This window comes from Lichenostomus cassidix, chromosome Z (assembly GCF_008360975.1).
Source record: "Lichenostomus cassidix isolate B80296 chromosome Z, HeHo_3.0, whole genome shotgun sequence".
NCBI lineage: Eukaryota > Metazoa > Chordata > Aves > Passeriformes > Meliphagidae > Lichenostomus > Lichenostomus cassidix.
In genome coordinates this window covers 29,116,603-29,131,611 of record NC_139511.1, presented here as the reverse complement: position 1 = coordinate 29,131,611, position 15,009 = coordinate 29,116,603, and the positions used below count along the sequence as shown (strand labels likewise).

Genomic DNA, 15,009 nt, shown 5'->3' with positions numbered 1-15,009 from the left:
CTATAGGCTATGGGAGATCTTGGCATCAGAGGTGACTACTGTACCATATAACAGAGCATGAGGGGCCAGAAGAACCCAAAATATAAGATTGAAATTCTTGATGGAACACGTAGACCCAAATTGTCACATAATACGAACCAGCCTAACTTCAATTTCACGAGTTTGGATCAGCTCAGCCTTTCACTCCACCACCTCCTGAGTTTTATTTACTTACAGCCTCTGTCAGTATATGTTTCTCTTGTATAACTGAGGTAGCTTGCTAAAATGTGGAGCCTTGACAAGTACTTCCATTAAAAATAGAAGGGACATGGGAGGGAAGGCAACTCCATTTCCAAAGGAGACACAAAGAATACCTATCCTAGACCACAACACAACATAAGAAATGAGAGTGTTCACCAATATCACTCACATCAGCCAGCTCCTAAACCATAATCTCTGAGATCCTTCTTGCTTTACCACCCCACCCCTAACAACTCCCAAGCCAGGACTCTATGTGCAGCTCTGCCTTTCCCAGAAACTGCCTGGGCTGTGGGTCAGAATGTGTCCCTGTGCAGGGTGGATGCCACTTTTGTTCCAGTTTTCTGACTCCATCTGGGAGTGTGGCTGTCAGACAAGGGTGGTGACCAGAGCAGCCTTGAAGCCCAGTCTAGCCATTACGTGGTTTGTTAAAGGCTATCTTCCAAGTAATGTCCAGGCCAGGAGATCTTCAGGATGATGGGTGGATGAAGGTCTGCTGTCCAGACTCTCTCCTTCCTCCACCTCCTCTACAACAGCAGGAAACCCAAGGAAGGGGAGGGTTCTGCACTGACCTGAGCTGTCTGGCTTCTGTACCCACTTTGTCTTGGCACACTGTTTTGTTGCACTGCCACAGATTTGGTGTAAGATGAACCTTCCCTCTTCTTTTGGCTGTAGAAATGAGGATTATTTGATTGTTCCTTCTGGCTGCAAGCCAAATGAGACATCCCCAGACTCGGTGTGCCAAGGGAGGATTCTAACTCACAGGAACTGAGTGAGTCTTACTTTTCCTTCACTGTCTGAAGTGCCTTACACCTCTCTCAGCGTCCCATAAGCTGTTCTGTCCCACCCAGGCGTCTCTTCTCTACAATTTAAAAGTTCATCTGTAGACATTTCTTGTGGCTGGCTCCCAACCCCGGCCCCCTAATCCTGCTGCTGTTTAATGTTCTGAAAGAATAGCTAACACTCAGAGGGAACAGAACCACCTTTCCAAACCACAAAACTAAGACACACGCACAGTCCTCTAAAACAATGACATTCATCTGTCTGCAACTGTTCTCACAAATAATGTGAATTTTTAAGAAAACTTCAGGTCCAATTTGGAGAAAAACCTCCGCTTTCTCAAAAAAATTTAAAATAAATAAATAAAACAGACAAGATTTGTCACAGCTGGCTGTGGAGAATAAGTTTCTGAGAGATCAGCTTAAGGTGGGCTGGCTGAATGTCTGTTTTGAGCATTCCTCAAGGTTTTTTGAAAGGCTGAGTGGGAGTTGCCAACTACAAGTTGCCAGCTGGGCAGGAAGTCAGCTTTCCCAAAACAAATAAAAAGTTTCCACTTTATCAAAACCAAAAAATGTCTTGATTCATGGCAACAAACACAAAAGAACAAAAGCAAATTTGCAATCCATCAAACTGTCCTGTTTTGCTACAATTACCCCTTAAAATTATTTTGAATTCAGTTTACACACATTTAAACAACCTTCTCAAAGCAAGGAGCAAAAAAATCTCTGAAATGTTCCCTCTTCCTCTAGTTCATAATACAGAGGTTTGCTGACTGCAGCTCCCCACAGGGAGCATTTCTCAGGTCAAAACCACAGTGAACTGATGAATCCCATCAAGACTGGAGATGTTTTGCACGGAACAAGCTCTTTCTATCCCCCACCTATCCCCACAGTAGGGGTTTGTTTATGTCCCCATGATGATAATGTGGCCCAAATGAGCACCACTCCCTCTAAACCATGCCCCAACATCAGAAAACCAGAGCAGCATTCAGGCACTTATGCAATTTCCCCATGCTTGCTAAACTGAAGTAGGCTTAGATCCCCTCTGACCACCACAGCCCCAGTGCCCTTCATCTGTAGAGAAACATTGGCGTTGCCATGTGGGCAGAAACCACCATCCCTAGTGGTACCTGCAGGATTAAAAAAGACTGACACTTCATTCAGAGATTCACTCAGTATGAAACTCTTTGTTGGAAGCATCGCTATTTTTTCCTCTCTCCTTGTGTTGGAATATTCAGAAGGCATGCAGGCTTCCACAGGTCTGCTTCCCTGTGGTCATTCTCTTATTTTCATTAGATTAGGAGAGGGTTGATGGTATCGATAATGCCTAATATTTACACTAGGCTATCACAGACCAGTTGAACCAGGTTAATTACAATGACAGTGCAGTGCATGTGATACATACTCTCTGCACACACCTCATGCTTTTATCTTTGCTAAGGCATGCACAAATTACTTGAGGCATTTTCTGCAATATTGAGCACAATTGCATGCCATCTCTGGCCTAGAAAAACCACCCCCAAGTTTCAGTCGCATTTCTCATGCAAATCTATCATAGCAAACAGAGTTTTCTGCTGACTGAGCAGGAGAAATAAATTGCAGGAAGCAAAGAAGGAGGAATAAAGTATCACTGAAAATAAGACAAAGGAAAGCAAAATCATTACCTAACTTTGTCAATATTTTCCTTTTTAAATATCAGTATTTCATGGCAGAATACAGTTCATAAAAAAAAATTAGCCTACAAAAGAGAACAGACATTTTGAAAGAATACCACTACTCCACACAAAAAGAGGAATGGGTTAAAATCCATTGAACATTTAGGGATTTAGCTCTCTCAGGACCCCTTGAAAGACTTAAGGTGGTGCCTACTAAGTAGGTTGAGGTTGCCAAGTGACAAGATAGCTGTCCATCAAAAGGTGAAATGAGCCTTATCTGTTTTTCTCACCAGTCCCTCTGGATAAAAGGTTAGCTTTTCTCTGAGCCTGTTCCAGATAACCAAATATTTTCTCTTGCAGCTTCTGCCTTGATTAGATATAAGAGAAATATGGTGTTTTTATTGGAAAAAAAAGAGGAAAATAAATACCTTTTGGCCCATAGAAGACCAACTCAGTTTGTGTGTCTGAAAACTATTTTTTCTATTTTTCTAAAAACTATTATGCATAAGAAGATGTGGGCTATCTGCGACCATTGCCTGCTATCCACCAAAGAACACCAAACAATCAACCCCCTTGCACAGCAGGAAGTCTGCTGCCCATGCTGTGATGTTATCTCTAAAGAGTTTAATTTGAGCTTCAGCCTTTGGACTTTTGTAATCACTCAGAGAAGCGGGTAAGATCTAGCTTCAACATGCAGGTGTCAAACATCAGGAAAAGCTCTGCTAGGGTAAAGTGTGAAACCAGCCATCCAGGACTAGGGGTTGTCAGGATCACCCTCGAAAGATGAGCCCAGTGTCACTTGAGAAGTACTACCCAGGCTGCACCAGCCTGAGAGACCCATCATGTTTGCATTATTGCCATCACTATCTAGCCTGCCTGCTTTCAGCAGGACAACCAATGACAGCCACATTTTCTACAAGACTAGTTAGTTGGAAATTTCATGCTGTGTGCTACTGCACAATATTCTGAATGGATTTTGGCAAAAAAAGGAAATATTAGATGCTGTGGACACAGCATAGAAAGCAGGGAAGAAAGAAAGGAAGAACAAGCCTTGTTTGAGTCCTTCTTTCCCTACTCAAAGGACTTAGCCTTTCAGGGCTTAAAAATGGATTCTGCAGTAAGTGTTTCCTGCAACGAGACAGTTGTTGCAATCTAGCTGTTGTTCTAGGCACTGTATGATGAAGTGTTCCACTGGATCTTCATTTCCAGGAAAGCAGATGGATTTTCAGGGCACACTGCTACACTGACTGAGAGCTACAACAGAAGGAAAACTCTTGGAAATGCTTCACATGTCATGTTTCATATTCATATATTCATCTCAAAATTAAATAGAAGGCATGTTTTAGGAAGCAAATTTATATTTCTAGTTTCTATGGATCCTAAGCACTTTTCTACAAGATCTATGCACTTCTTATTTCTTCAACTGAATTTGGTCAAATAAAACTGAGTCACACAGAAAGCCACAGGTTTTAGGGTCAATTTTTATTTCTATTTGGGTTTTTTTCAAGTAACCACTGTTGAAACTGTTACAACTTAGTGGATCACCTTACCTCCCTTAAAATTTTATTTCCCAGAGGGTATTACTCCAGTGGAAATATTCTATGGAGTCCTGCTCAATGGTCTATCAGTAGGGAAAAAAAGCCACAAACAAAGGTATCTCATTTCCTGCCTAGTCAATACAGTGACATTTTGCTGGAAACCTAGGCCATCAAACATACCAATTTGACTTAGCAACATCACTGATTTCTTAAGGTAGATGTGATTACAGTGGCTTCAGATACAATCTTAACACAGAACCTTGGGGAAGCATAGTTCAACAGAGAGGGTGATAACTGAGGTCCAGAAATGCAGGACATTCTACTGGTATGATCACAGAATTTTGGGAAAAATGGATTAATCTCTATAGCTTTATGTCACTCCTGCTATTCCTATCTTTTCTTTTTCCCCTCTTTTGCAGTGAAGCATTTTCAGAAGAGCTGGTTGTTCCTGTTTATAGCATCCAGCAAAACAAAGACAAAAACAAAGGACAGACTTCTCTTACAGGCTTTCAGAAAAATATACAGTAGCACCAGAGATGTTAATAAATCTTGTATATGATTCACTGGGCTTGTCTGCAAATTTCTCACACACACATTGTAGAACATTTTGGAGGGAATCCCACATATCTTCCTGGGAAAGGCCCATTCCCACTCCTTCTAGGCTGATACATGAATGAGGTTATCACTGAAGAATGTAGCAGGGATGGAAGACTGAAGTAAAAGGTCAAAGAGCCTAATCCTTCAACACCACAAGTCTCTGCCTACCATCCCTACTATGTCTGCAACAACATAGTACCTGGGGGATGGTAACAGAGGAATTACAGAAATGAAACTCAACTTAGAGGAGTGGATTCCTGTCTCAGCTGGTGTGAAATGAACAAGAGAAAGTTGACACTATTCTCCAATTCCCCTACAGACTAATAACAAGGTCAGTTGAGCTTTCTGTTAAGGGGATGCTGGGAATGTATCAGGGTTTGGATGGTTTTTACAACAGTCAAACAGGAACATCCTTTCCATATATAAAAATGACAGCTTCGTGCAGAGTCACTCGATTTGTTATTTACAAAACCAACTTCTAAGGCACATTGCCAGGAGACTGATGTGGACCCTCAAATACACAGTTTTTACTGTTTGAAGACAGAGGATTCAACTAACTATACTGACAAGTACCGTGGTTTTGCCTTAAGTCCCAGCTAGTGCTGTCACATTATCTGACTTCCTCCTTTTTAATAAAAAAATATGATTCTGGTCTTCAGAGCTGCAGAGAAAAACTTGAAAAATAGAGGCCCACAAAAGACTCAAAGACAAAAAAAAAAGAACAGTAAGATGGCAAAGTACATTTCTTTATGATTTTAAGTAAATGTCTGTATCTTTTCAATGTAAAGAACAGAAAAATACTTTTCAAAGCAAAGATTTAAAATTACTTTGCAAAATAACTGAAGATTTCTGAACTCTTGGAGATTAGAGATGCAAAGTTTTGCCAATTTCTTTAGTAGGAACTGAAAGTTAACTTCCACCAGGAAACTTTGCAAACTGACTCTCGGTTTATAGATAAATGCTTCTAGGCCAAATTTTGTGATACCTTTTGAACAGAACATGAGAATAAAGCATGGATTAAGTACCCTTTTCAGAGTGTTTGAAAAGTCTTCCGTCTTCGGAACAACAGACTACAACAGACCCATTCACAAACTTAGTCAGCAATACACTATTTTGTAGTCATACTCTCTGGGTTAATTCTGGCAGTGAATGTTCTTGGAGCATCTGACACACAAACCAATCTTAACACTAAAGGAACATAAACTATATTGAAACTCCTGAGTTAAAACACCACAGGCCTGTCAGAAGGTAAAAAACCCCTTAAGGCAGGCTTCCTATTAGACTTGAAGAAATGGGAACTTGGGAGAATTGACACAGTGATTCAGGTTACAAAGGTGTGGTGCTTAGCCAGCATTTGCAGGACTGGCTCCTGAGATGGCAGCAAGGCTGTGCATCTCCTGCAGAATTTCCACTGCAGGAGCAAGGAGCACTTCTTGAAGGAATACCAGGGTGCTTGCTGCACTTCTTCCCAGATCCAGCAAAAATAGTGGAGCTTCTTTGTATCCTTTGGCACTGCCTCGTTTGTCAGGCTACTCACTCCTTCAATCCACCGGACCTCTGGAGCTATCACAAAGAGCCAAGGTGACCTGGTCCACCAGTGAAACAAACAAAAATAAAAAGCACGTTTCACACGTCTGTTTCCCCTCAACAATTCCTAGTTGCTAGATGTGAAGTTGTAACAGTGTTTAGTCAGGATTTGACAACAGGAGGAGGAAAGGAAGTCCCATGGGGTGTCCTTGCCCTGTAATAATGTATCATTTTTCCAAACAGTCTCAACCACTGGAATTTTCTCTGACCTCCCACTGTCTCACTTGATAGCTCAGTCTCCCGAACAGCAAATCATATGAAATAACTGCACAGGTTTGGTTTGGTTAATTACACATGATTCTTTTCATTGTTGAGAGAGAGCTTTTTATATCACATCACCATCCCTGAATTTACAGAGACTAGAGTATAGTTCAACGAGACAGATTTGCCATGTCAGGCAGGATTTTCGCAGCTGTTCCCAGAAGAACCTTGTGAATGTTTTCTTAAGCCCCAGTTGAAAAATGGAATGAAACAAAAATATCCAAGTGCTTTCTGTTTCCCAGAGAGAGGGGGGAAAAATGTTCATATGCCAAGCTATATGGTCTGCATGAAATAAATTAAATAAATTTTTGGTTTTCTCCCAAGATGTTTAAAAAAAAAAATCCATTTTCCTTCTCTACCAAGAATTCATTGCTTTAGTTCAGCTGAATCGTCAACAAACAAAACATGAGAGTCGTGTTGTGCTTTTGACTGGAATTTTGTCCCTGAAGAAAACTCTTAAGGGCATTGGCTAGTCAGCAAGACAGAAATTTTTATTTGGCTCATGAGATGTCATTCAACATAAAATGAAAATATTTTTCAGCTTGGCTGGTATATCAAAATAAAAATCTCTGTTGATTTGCAAGGATGAGTAGTCATTTCACTATTAAATACTCCATTTCTAGTAAAGTTCACCAATACCAGATCAAATGTGGTTGGTTGCATACAAGTCTGCAAGCTAAAAATAAATTTCTTGCTCTGGAATCATGACTCCGACCTGCTAATTCCCAGAAATCCTGTGGGGACCTCAAAGGACCTGTAGTGACTACAGTGAGAATACAAGTTTGAAATGAAGACATTCTGAATAAAAAAAAAAAATCATGAAATGGCAAAACAACCATACAGGAATGAACGAAATAGATTAAAAGAGAAAATACATGCCCTGGAGCTTTAATGATCTAGTCTCAGCCAGCTCCGAATACCCCATCAAGCTGTGATCCAACCAACGTGGCAAACAAGAAACATTCAACATTTCTGACTTTAGTCAGGACGTGCCATCCTGGATGAACCCCAGGCACAGCCAGCCTGCTGATGCATATGACCCTTATCTCTGCTCTGCTTGGTGTGAGAGAGGAGCTCCTGTCCTCCTAAGCCCAGCACAGGGACAGGATGTGACAGGGAGCTGCTGCCTGCAGGCACAGGCATGGTGGAAGCTCCAGTTCTGCTGTCTGCCTAACACAGACCTGACACTGCTTCATCTCTCTGTACAGACAGCAAAGAGATGACCAAGAGCCAGGTCCAGATCCAGAAATTACAGCTAAACTTTTAAACAAACATTTGCACAGAATTAATGACCTGTAAAGATCAGAAAAAGCTGGCTTGCATAGAAAATTTGCATGCATGACTGCCATCAACTTGAGAAAAACCTTTTAGCTGCCTTGTCTAAAACAGATGGTGCTCTCAGAACTACTGTACAGTGTTTATCTTTTAACTCAAGGACTTCAATAATTGACTGTTCTGGGCCAGTGGATAGGAGACTGGAAAGATTTCTGCAGTCACAGTAGCCATCAGGACTATTTATTAAGTGCCTTAGAGCCTGGACCAGTGTGTGCTGGTGAATACCTCAAGTACTGCAGCACCTGCTCTTCAGATGACTGTGACATTGACCTAGATCATCTTTATAACAGCTGAACCCTGCTCAGAGGCAGGAACGAATGAACATGCAAAACATAGTGTTTTGGAACCCTTTCACACGCTTTCTAAATAACTGATCATTGTCCCCATGGCCTCCTGCCAAGGTCCATATGTTATTTCATTCTCTTCTCCTCACCTCACATCTGGTCTATCCACATGACAATAGCACTAATACTGAGTATGATTGCTATCTGAGGTAGGAACTGTGGCTTGAATTTCCTGTTGGTACCCTTCACCACAGGACACCATCATCATCATCTTCAGAAATATGAGACTAGTAAAACTCATACTGAAAAACTAATGCAGCTCTACATTTACAAGTCAGACCAACTAATCTGCTAATCAATACAAAAAATATTGAGGTAAGGAAAAATCTGAAAAACATCAAGAAAAATTAATTTTGTGGAGGTGGAAACCATTTGATGCCTTGATGTATTACAGTTTTTAGTAAGTGCTAAGCCAGCATATGTCTCCACAGACTTAGATGCAGATTTTTGTGTGAAGCCCTCTGCTTTGGTAGAAGGTGGAGTGGCAGTTCCTGTTTGCGAATCCAAGTTACTCGTGAGAGCTGAATTTATTACCTATCTACACAGTTCCACCACTGCTTTGCTCATTAAGTGTCCTGGAAACACAAGAAAGGTACTGAGGAAAGAATACCAAACCCACAAGTTCCAAGCACACATTGTTTCCCACTGAAATGCCCTCCAAGCCTTGAACCAGTATCACTGCAGCTTTCCTGTTGTGCAGTGCTCGCAGCTGGAGTTGGAACAAAATCTTGGACTGGCAGATCAAAGGAGCAGTGGTAGAGTGTTAGAGTTAGTCTCTCTCAGTATGCAAGTCTCATAGCAAGCTGGTCCTCTCAGCTTACTAGGCTGTGAGTCTCACCATTCAGCCAATGAACAGGGTTGTTGTACACCTGGTCTGCGTGATGTCTCTTCCACATCCAAAGGGTACATGCCAGAGATCCAAAGGTCCAGCACATGGATTCCAGTTTAATCTTGAAGGTTAGCATTTGCTTCAGTAAGGACTGGAACATATGGGTAGGATATGAGGATTAGTCATCCAGGGATGCAAACATAATAGGATCACAGAAATGCCAATCCCAAGTCAGACTGACTGGGGTTTTTTAATTATTTTGAGTCCTTTTAGGTCTCACTTTTCCCCTTACCTTCAGAGAACATTTCTCAAATCCCAGTCCAAAGAGCTACAAATTTATTTTAACATTTTACTGAACTCAAAATTCAGATATCAAGAACCATGGGACTGGGATTTAGACTTCTAACAGACAATGCCGTGCTCCTTGGTGACTCTCCTTGGAAGCAGGCCCTCACCTAACCCAACCCAAATTTTCCAATTGTGAAAGACTCAGCTTGATTTAGGTGATGCTGGCTACAGCTTCCCTTGACACCTGGCTTTCTGTCCATAACCTGTCCTTTGACCTTTGGGGGAGGCCATGCTTACCTTGATGTGTCATGATTCCCATGTGAGCTTCAAATACTGTCCCCTTAGCAGGGAGACCCTATAGCTGTGGGGAACTCTTCCAGGAAAACCCCATTAGCCTGTACTGAGCTTTGTTCAGCTGCATCAAGAAAAAGGTACCCAATTTAAAGGGGTCTTGGCTTTCTCTAGTTAAAGTCATTTCTTTCTGGTCCCTTTATTGGTGCTGTAGATGAATTCTGGCCACTTGTCTACAGCTCTCCTTGGTCCATGCACACTTAGCTTTACTTTGATTTCTTACATCCTAACACAGTTTACTTGGCAAGACCTGAAAAAAACACATCATGAAGCTCCACAGAGACACTCCAAAGGACTCACAAGTACTTCCTTGTATTCATGCTTTGAACCAGTTTTAGTCCACTAAATAAGTTCTTTTGACTAGTTATAGAATATATTTTACTGACAGGGAAGTCACCACTTTATGTTATCACAGCATTTCTCAGAGCAATCTTTTCTGCAAAAGGCCATGGTAAAATGTTTCTAGCCTTCCTCCCTGCAGGTAAACTTATTTGATTAAGAAATCACTGAAGGACTCCCTTGCTCTTGCAACTGAGGGTATGCAGACTTCTAAGATACAGCACAGGTTTTCTTTGATAGTCTGCTTAGATCATACGGTCCTCACCGTCTCATGTAATGTATTTTCCAAAAATGAAAAAAAGCACAAAGGAATGGAAGGAAAGCAATGGAAAGCAGAGGAGAGAGGAGAGAGTCCCAGATACTTTACTTTTATTGTTTTGTTCACAAAAAGAAAGAAAATTGAAGGTTTTGATGCCATGTATTTTAGATTTTCTTAATTTGATCTGCTCATTCCTGAATGTTTGAGGCAGGCTCTGTAAGCTATTTCTGACTTGTTCTTATCTGTATTTTCAAAAAGGGCAAGACTGGTATATATAATACAATGCCAGGTATAGTACGCTGCAGATTTTAGCCAAATACTGGTGATCTTGAGTTATTTAGGTTCTAGGTATGCCATTCTCGCATACGTATTACAGCTCTCCCTCCCTGACCCCAGACTTTTGCATACAGCTTATTCTTTGGTGCTCCTTCACTGAGAGAACTGTGTGTCCTTGAGCTCTGCACCTTAAACAGATACCTAAGAAAAGCCAGTCACAGGCCAGAAGTAAAAGCACAGACATTTTTTTTTTTCTTCAAGCCATTAGAGTGGCTACAGAACACACTGCAACAGTTTGCTAAGCAGAGTGCTGCTGTGGGACTACACGCTCAGGAGGGTGGGGTTGTGGCTTGGAGTGCGAACTGTACCTCTTTGTTAAAACCACGATGTGACCTCAAGGAACAAGGAAGCAGAAGACGTGCTGTTCACCACGCTCTACCTCCTGCTGTGCCATGACGTGGCACCCCTGGAAATCCTCTGACACAAAGGAAGAAGCAACAGCCCACACAGGTGGTGCCTTGTCCCACAGTCTGGCCAGGCATCCTGCAGGTTTGCTAATACTTTCCCTACCTTCAGCCAGAGATGAAGTCAGAATTACTCTACTCTTAGCTTCTTAACAGCCTCAGAATTCTCTGTTTCAGGACAAAACTGGACATCACACTGTCAGCTTCTCAAATACACTGGGGTCCGATTGAGCAGAGAAGTGTCTTGGTTGAGATAGATTCCAGTTGGCTAGATACTGGAGGGAAAGAGAGTTCTGAATCTTATCCTCTTCCAATGCATATTCAAAATTTCCAGTGGTGTCTTCATACATTTTAAGTGCCAAAGTACCTTTAAAAATTTGGCCTCCCTCAATTAAAATCCAGCAAGACCTAGCTGTCAAATGTGGCTTCCAAACTAGGCTGAGAAGAGGCCTTCTACAACCTTCAGCACCTCTGACTTTCTTTATTGTACATAACTTGCTGAAACAAAATCTCTTTCAGTCCATAATATTTATAAAGATGGACAACCTAAACCACTGGGAAAAGATTCTGCTTTTAATGATTGGAGGGGAATTTACCTTAGGATTCTCTGTGCAAAGGATCTGTACAGCAGTGAATGTCACTACAGAATTTGTGAAAGAGATATCACTTGCACACTACATCTTTGCTTTCTAAACCCTCTCTCTATAGTAAGCTGATAGGGTCTTCACTTGGAGTAAAAACCCAATAAAAACAGAATATAAGCCAGAATGTCCTTCAGAGCCTTCCTGTCTCTCTGTAGCCCAGACAGGTAAGATCTCACTCAGCTGCAGAGACCAGTTTCTTCAATTCTGCCTCAGGAACAGGCTTCAACATATGTTCAGAATAGGGGAAAGAAAGCACTGGACTGATCTTCTGCAATGAGCAGCTGTACTGTTAGTTTCTGGCATAGGCCTGCACAGGAAGGACCCAGAAGGAAACTTCACACCAGCATGTCTATCAACACAGTTCAGAGGCACAGGAGAGCCAAAGAGTGTCGTTAACAAAGCAGTGCTCCCAAACATCACAGGAGGAGTTTAGCTGTCTTACAGGTCCAGGCTTTTATTGGAATACCACATCTTGGTCTTGGGGCAAAAAGGACACAAGTGTATGGCACATTCACTCACAGAACTGCATTGATGCCAAAGCACTTTGCTGGAAGAACATCTCATTATTTTGGATGAGCAAAGTGCTGAAGTAGGGATCTCACTTATTCATCAGGTGAACTAAAAAAAACTAGCCTGAGTATGTAAGCAGGCTTTGTCTTTTCTTTGCAGAAAAGTGCCAGCCACACAGCTCATTACAAAATACATTTGCCAAGAACAAAAAGTTCTGCTCTGTTCCCTGTTCATCTCAAAGTATGAACTCACCTTCAGGGCTGCTCTCACCCAGCACAATCTGTGCTCCTCCACTCACATTTAGCAAGAACTGTGACTTGCAAGAAGATGGCTCTGCCTTTTTGCCTTCCAAGGAAAACTTGCTTAATAAATACTCTTTTGAATTTGGCTCTACATGTTCCCTTCTGCATGATACCCACAAATATTTCTACTTTATCCTTTATATATAGGAAAACTGTATAATATACATCTTGTTTTCCTGCTCCTGAATTTTCAAAGGTCTGTTGGAGTTGTAAATCCAGCACATTACAGATGCAACACATTTCAGATCCTCACTTAAACTCTCATGACAGAATTCGGCCTCTTGGTTTCAGGACAGTAGAACATGGTCATGCAAGACAGGCTGTTATGTCCATCATAGTTTGCACCAAAAAAAAAGGCAAATCAACCAGATATCTAAATTTCTCCTCAGAGAAGAATCCAGTAAGATGGTATGTGCATTAACTTTCTGTTTTAATTTATCTTAGAGTCAGAAACAGGCAGGATGAGATTGCAGGTGATCTGGGATGGAAAGCTAGCATGCCTGTAGGCAGCAGTCATAAAATCCTGAAAATTTTCCCTCATCAGTAAAGGATTTTTCTTCTTGCTGCCCAAATCCCAAATGGAGTCAAAGCCCAGATTCTCAGCTGGAAAACAGCAGTGACCAACCCTGTTTTCAACTCTCCTGTCTAAGTCTCCTGATGCATGCCTCTCTAAAAACACTAAGTCCCAAGTATTTGGCTCAGGACCATCAAGACTGTAATCTCCACCTCTGAGGTATCAAGTAGCAAGGTTCAGAACTGTAGAGAAACTCAGGTTCCCAGACCCTCCCTACCTTGATACTTGAGGTCATACATTTTAAAGTGTCCCTTATTACCACAAATCTAAGCACATACCTTGTCTGACATGGATACAAACTGCAAAACAATAGAATCAAAACCTGACCAAGAAAAATTGAAAAAAACCAACTGTAAAATGTTCATTCTTGAGAAAAAAAAAAAACAAACAGGAATTTCTGTGATCCACCATTTCACGCACCAAACAAGCCAACACCTTTAAGACAAATATCCTCCTCCTCTTCAGCAGGATCCACATCCTGCTCTTGCCCTTCCACAGATACAACACTGAGTGGAATATGTTTGCTCTGTGCAGAAGTTACTGCCAAGACACTAAGGAGTAACTCAAGCATTTAAACATAGGCATCTGATGTAATTTTAGAGACCTTTAGGCAACCCTCATGGCCTTTGGCTGTCAGCACACAACCTGTAGGAAATTCTACGTCTTCAATATTTTACAATGTTTATCATAGATTCTTAGAATGGCTGAGGTTGGAGACAATCTCTAGAGGTCATCTTGTCCAGCCACCCTGCTGAAACAAGACCACTTCATGCTGATTGCAAAGACTGGGCCCAGAAGACCTCTGAAGATCTCCAAACTAGGAGACTCTAGGAGACTTGATCACTCTCACAGTAGAAAAGTGTTACCTGATGTTTAGAGGAAAATTCAAGCATTTCAGTTTGTGCCCCTTGTCTGTCACTGAGCAACACTGAAAAGAGTCTAGTTCCATCTTCATTTTGCCCTGCCTTCAGATTTTGGTACACACTGATGGGATTTCCCCCTGAGCCTTCACTGAGAAAGTATACCAGCTCTCTTGGACTTTCTTCATATGAAAGATGCTCCAGCCCTTCACAGGACCCTCCCAGCAGCTCTGTATCTCTGCTATACTGGAGAGCCCAGAGCTCATGACAGCATTCCAGGTGTGACCTTACAGCACTGAATAGAGGAGAAATACCACTCTTTCAGACTGCTGGCAAGATTCCTTCTAATGTAGCTCTGGATACCATTCAACAACATTGCCACAAGGGCATGCTGATGGTTCAACTTGCTGTCCACTGGGACTTTAGGTCCTTTCCCATAAAGCTGTTTTGGCCAATTGATGTCCAACACATAGTAGTGCATCTGGCTTTTCTTCCCCAGATGCAGGACTTTGCACTTCCCTTGGCTGAACTGTATTATGTCAAAGTCTGACCAAAAAGCAGAATGACCCCCTGGCGTATCAGCCACTCCTCCCAGTTTGGTGTCATAAGTGAACTTGCTGTGGATGCACTCTGTTCCATCATCCAGATCATTAATGAAGGTGTTTAAAGAGTGTTGGACCCATATTGACGCCTGGCATGCACTACTAGTTTCTCAAACTTCATGCCACTGAACACTACCCTCTAGGCCCGGCCATTCAGTGAGTTTTCAATCCACCACACTGTCTGCTCATCAAGCCCGTATCTCAGCAGTTTATTCATGAATTTCATGAGAGTATCCAAAGCCTTACTGAAGTCAAGGTAGGCAATATCTACTGCTATCCCTTCGTCTACCACATGAGTAATTTCGTCAATGAAGGTTATTGACTTCATTAAACAAGATTTCCTCTTTGTATATCCATGCTGACTAATCCAAATCACCT

General features: G+C 41.8%; 1 long non-coding RNA gene across 1 annotated transcript; it reads right to left on the bottom strand.

The window, feature by feature from the left end:
* Positions 1-7,126: 7,126 nt before the first annotated feature.
* On the bottom strand, positions 7,127-13,392 carry LOC146424614 (uncharacterized). The gene is made up of 2 exons (XR_014847103.1): positions 12,546-13,392; positions 7,127-9,313 (listed from the first exon to the last, which is right to left on the bottom strand). It is a non-coding gene; the product is annotated as an uncharacterized LOC146424614 (long non-coding RNA).
* Positions 13,393-15,009: the final 1,617 nt, after the last annotated feature.